This window comes from Phyllobates terribilis, unplaced genomic scaffold, assembly GCF_046119375.1.
Source record: "Phyllobates terribilis strain yellow unplaced genomic scaffold, ASM4611937v1 Scaffold_1__5_contigs__length_1240528914, whole genome shotgun sequence".
Taxonomy (NCBI): domain Eukaryota; kingdom Metazoa; phylum Chordata; class Amphibia; order Anura; family Dendrobatidae; genus Phyllobates; species Phyllobates terribilis.
This window is the reverse complement of record NW_027362761.1, coordinates 226,349,756-226,355,755: the sequence shown is the minus strand read 5'-3', so window position 1 is coordinate 226,355,755 and position 6,000 is coordinate 226,349,756.

Here is a 6,000-nt window from a genome sequence, read left to right as displayed (position 1 = left end):
ATAACCTGCATATGTATGTAAGTTGGAACAGGGCTAGGAAAAAATATATAATATTTACCTCACCACAGACTGGTCCGGCCGCCCTGACGCGTGCCGGCCACCATCCAGCCCTCTGCTTTCCACTTTCACTCGCCCCATCTCCAGCCTCTTCGCTATAGGCCAGGACTCACAGCTGCATTCAGGCCTTGGAAGTTACTGCTTGTGATAAGGTTGCAAAGTCAACATCATGACCTTATGAAGTGCATTGACTCTCAGCCTGAAGTCTTGGAGATGCGGCGCGCAATGGTGTAAAGAAGATGAACAGACTGTAAGCAGTTTTTTTTTCATTCAATACCTCACCGTCCAGTTCTCTTCTTTTAGTCATTGCGCACTCTGAATCTTCGCCTCTTCGCTATAGGCCAGAACTTTCGGTCGCGTCCTGGCTGGAGCTTGCTATGCATCATAAGGTTGCAATGATGACGTGACTTCATGGTTTGCAGCGAGCTCTCACTTATAGTCCTGGCCTATAGTGAAGAGGCTGGAAATACATCAGAAAGAAAAAGACAGTGGTGAGGTGAGTATATTAGTTTTTTATTTTTTGAACATGTGACGTTCATAACTAGCGGTTGTACGTAAGTCAGATGTTCATAAGTCGGAAATTGAATACTAAAATAATTGGTGCCATTCAAAACTATAACTTGTTCATCAAAAAATAAGTCCTGATATGGCTATGTCAAGAAAAAAAAAAGTTATAACTCTTGGAAGAAGGTGGGTGAAAACACAAAAGAACAAAACCGGATAATCACCTGGTCAAGAAGCGGTTAATGTAGCAAAAATGTAGCATATTGCCGGCAATTAGCTGAATAAGTCAAATGGTGAATAAAGGAAAATTATCATATGTTGGTCAGCTATAATTTCCGGAATATTACATTTCATACAATTTCTCATACTAGTTGTTTGGGTCAATGAAACGATATACAGTGATGGCCAAAAGTTTTGAGAATGACACCAAAATTATATTTTCACATGATCTGCTGGCCTCTGGTTTTTATTAGTGTTTGTCTGATGTTTATATCACATACAGAAATATAATTACTATCATATTATGAGTAGCAATAGGTTATATTGACAGTTAGAATGAGTTAATGCAGCAAGTCAATATTTGCAGTGTTGCCCCTTCTTCTTCAAGACCTCTGTAATTCTCCCTGGCATGCTCTCAATCAACTTTTGGACCAAATCCTGACTGATAGCAGTCCATTCTTGCATAATCAATGCTTGCATTTTGCCAGAATTTGTTGTTTTTTGTTTGTCCACCAGTCTCTTGATGATTGACCACAAGTTCTCAATGGGTTTAAGATCTGGGGAGTTTCCAGGCCATGGACCCAAAATCTCTATGTTTTGTTCCATGAGCCATTTAGTTATCACCTTTGCTTTATGGCAAGGTGCTCCATCATGCTGGAAAAGGCATTGTTGGGCGCCAAACTGCTCTTGGACGGTTGGGAGAAGTTGCTCTTGGAGGACATTCTGGTACCATTCTTTATTCATGGCTGTGTTTTTAGGCAAGACTGTGAGTGAGCCGATTCCCTTGGCTGAGAAGCAACCCCAAACATGAATGGTTTCAGGATGCTTTACAGTTGGCATGAGACAAGACTGGTGGTAGCGCTCACCTCTTCTTCTCCGAATAAGCTGTTTTCCAGATGTCCCAAACAATCGAAAAGGGGATTCATCAGAGTAAATGACTTTGCCCCAGTCCTCAGCAGTCCACTCCCTGTACCTTTTGCAGAATATCAGTCGGTCCCTGATGTTTTTTCTGGAGAGAAGTGGCTTCTTTGCTGCCCTCCTTGAAACCAGCCCTTGCTCAAAGAGTCTCCGCCTCACAGTGCGTGCAGAAGCACTCACACCAGCCTGCTGCCATTCCTGAGCAAGCTCGGCACTGCTGGTAGTCCGATGCCGCAGCTGAAACAGTTTTAAGATACGGTCCTGGCGCTTGCTGGTCTTTCTTGGGCGCCCTGGAGCCTTTTTGACAACAATGGAAGCTCTCTCCTTGAAGTTCTTGATGATGCGATAGATTGTTGACTGAGGTGCAATCTTTGTAGCTGCGATACTCTTCCCTGTTAGGCCATTTTTGTGCAGTGCAATGATGGCTGCACGTGTTTCTTTAGAGATAACCATGGTTAACTGAAGAGAAACAATGATACCAAGAACCAGCCTCCTTTTAAAGTGTCCAGTGATGTCATTCTTACTTAATCATGACTGATTGATCGCCTCATCAACACCCACACCTGTGTTAATGGATCAATCACTAAAACGATGTTAGCTGCTCCTTTTAAGGCAGGACTGCAATGATGTTGAAATGTGTTTTGGGGGTTAAAGTTCATTTTCTGGGCAAATATTGACTTTGCAAGTACAGTAATTGCTGTTAAGCTGATCACTCTTTGACATTCAGGAGTATATGCAAATTGCCATTACATAAAATGAAGCAGTAAACTTTGGAAAAATTACTATTTGTCTCATTCTCAATACTTTTGGCCATGACTGTAGAGCTGTAAAGTTGTCACCAAATGAAAGGCAATGGTTCTATTTCTGATCAGATAATGCCAGGCTTTGTTTTAATGTGAACTCTTTTATGCTCGCAAGCTACAAATGAAGGGCTTGTGATGTTCCATTCATTGCTGAAATTTACGCTGGAACCAAAGAACATGTTTACAGAGATGAAGGCTGCGCTCTTATATAGTCAAGGCACAAAGAAAAAAAAGCAACTCCTATAAAAGGAACTTCTTACAATCGAAGTCTGTCTTGAGTTTGAAATGTAGACTTCTAATTAAAAAGTCACAATGGTTATATATATAGGCCATTTGAGCATGGATGGAAAATATATAAAGTAGAATGTGGGGGAGCTATTAATAGAAAATTATGGAAAATAATCAATACTTATAATAGGCACAGAATATAGAGGCGTAACTTGAGGCTCCTGGGCCCAGTCCAGGGTTCCCAAAATCCTATGTGCAATCTGTAATATTTTCTTTTGAATGTGGCACCAGGGCACAGTAGTGGCATACAGCCTGTTGGTATCCTAGCTTTAGCTTCTAAAATGTGTATTTAGAGGAGATGTACATAGAAGAATGCACTGTGTCTGCTGATCAGCTAAATTAATGCATTGTCTAATACCTATTAAATATATACCGTAATATATAAAAAAAGTAAAGGTATTGATCTCTCAAAGCAGCACATTGGTATTGGTGTGATGAAACAAGGTTCAAAGTAGAAACAATTGATTAATTGTCCCCACAGTTGTGTTGGTCACAGTTTTCCATAATTGCTAGCCTAACATTGCCAGCCAATGACCACCTAGTGATGACTAGAATGCCTCGTAGGGTTACAGGTGGCTCTATTTTATGGCAAGGTCCTAAATGACAGTGATGGCAACATTGTTTCCCCTATAAGGCTAGTTGCATTGCCTCCAGTTGAGCCTGTCACATTACATCGCCATTAAAGTTACTAGCAATTCTCCCATTCTGAGTTCAAATAAAGGGTTAATTTGCCTAGCATAACTGATATATAATAAGGGCCCTGGTTGCCTAATGTTATAATACACATTTTACAAATGCTTGGAAATCAATTGACAGTCTACACATAGTATTTTGAAGTGCTTATAGTCCATATTCCTTTCATGACTCAGATTGAAGCACACATGTCATGGCTAACAGAAAAAATGAGATTAAAGGGAATCTGTCGGCAGGATTTCACCCCCAAGCTATGTATATGTGCATGTAGCTCTTTTCAAAGACAAGTCCAGCAATACCTTTATTTGGTTAGTCCATTTCTCCTTTACTGAGAAATCAGCGTTTCATTGATATGCCAATTAGGCTGAAGAGCTATTTGTAGATCTGAAGCCTGTGTCACTCCTGTTCTGTTCCCCACCCAGCGCCACCTCCTCCTGCTTGACTGAAGTCACACAGCATAGAGGCCGTCAGTCAAGCGGCGGAAGGGGGCGCTTTTCGGGTTATGGAACTGAAGTGACACTGGCTTCAGATCTTCAGCCTCATTTGATCATCAATTCAAACGCTGATTTCTCAGTAATGGAGGTATAGTCCGGTCACGTAAAGGTATTGCTGGACTTGTGTTTGAAAGAGCTACATGCACATATACATAGCTTGGGGGGTGCACCATGCTGACAGATTCCCTTTAGAAAAATGGACTGACCCAATTGTTTTGGTATCATGCAGCCATCAAAACTACAAGTTCTCTCTGCCAGTCTAATCATGTTATCTAAAGTCATTGTAAGCCATGTTACATGTTGAGGATTCTTTCTAGATTTACATGGGGATCACCATAGGGTTTTTGAATTAAAGAAGTTGCCCACTACTTTTTAAAAGACCCCCAATGTATTAACCAACTGATTATAAGACGTTTTGTAAATACCTTGCTGTGTCCTTCTTGCCTGTGAACGGCGCTATTGCTAGCCGCTCACAGGCATCACGTGACCCCCCACTGATGTCACGTCAAGTGAGGAGTGACATCAGTGATGCGGTCCCCGCGGTAGATGCTGGGTTGTGGGCGAGGTTACCCTGCATGTCACACCCAGCATCCACCGTGTACTTTCCCAATGAATGAGCAGAGGGAAAGCACGCGGTGGATGCTGGGTGTGACGCGTGGGGTAACTCCGTCCACAACCCAGCATCCACCATGGAACACAGAAGTAAGTCACCTCCGGCTGCAGCCGGAACTTGACGTGACATCAGCGGATGTCAGAGCCGGCTGCAGCCGGGGGTCACGTGATGCCTGTGAGCGGCCAGTGATAGCGCCACTCACAGGCAAGAAAGACACAGCAAGGTATTTACAAAAACGTCTTATAATCACTGGATTAATACATTGGAGGTCTCTTAAAAAGTAGTGGACAACTCCTTTAAAGGTTAAATATATAGTATGTACAACTAATTGTTATTATGATAAAGATGTGGAATAAATGCAGCATGTATTCTGTCCATGGCCCAGAAAACACATAGCTTATGTCTTTGGATAGACTGAATGGAAGGGTGTAAAGATTTTTGCCCACCAGCTATCACTTCCAGTTCCCCTGTATACAGGTACGCTTGGCTCGGCCAAATGTTCCTGTTTTCTCTATGAGAGAGCCACTGATAGAATCCTCTGACACTGGCTTATCTCCAGCGAAAACAAAATGATCGGCCATCAGAAATCCTGTAGGTCAGATCCTTCTCTTGGGAGAGACAGGAGGTCCCCATACACATTAGAGCCTGCAGATATTGATACTTTAGTCTAATGTGTATGGAGCCTATAGACTCTACTTTATAATGCATTTTATGACGCTTGCTGGGAGCAGGTGCAAGGTCGTCCTAGATAACATTTACAACTGATAATGGACAGAGAAGAATCAGTGCCTACTGAAGGAGATAAGGGCTGATGGCACCCTGCTGGTCTTTGCTTCATGTCACCTGCTGCTATGTAACACTTACAGGAATTAATACTACCTACATAATTAAATAGCCCCAAAAATAGAAAACACATTGTTGTATATAAATGTAGTATCAACATATTTCATGTAGTTTTAATAGTTATATCAAGAACTTATCAGAAACTCAAGGGGTTATTAAAAGGATAAGGTTGCCAAACATTCAACAATCTGAGATCTGATATTTAATGAGATCTGGTATTATGGGATCTCATCTAGTATTGCACAACTTGTCTGACCATCAGCACATTATTGCTACTTAAAGCTGCCATATACATAAGATGGCTGTCAGACGAATGATGGTTGGGCTGATTGTTCATCCTGGGCAGCTCTCCCATACACATGTCTAGCGATGGTTCTCCGGGAGACAATACAATCAGCAGTCTGAAATCAGACATGCTGGATCAATATTTTCCTAGACAGTAAGTTGTATGAGGCTCCCATGCACATTAGAGTGCCGGACGAAACCGTTGATATTGGTGGGTTCGGCAGACATTAGACTAATGTGTATACGGGGCTAACGACCTATGAATATATAACCTAGTCAAACA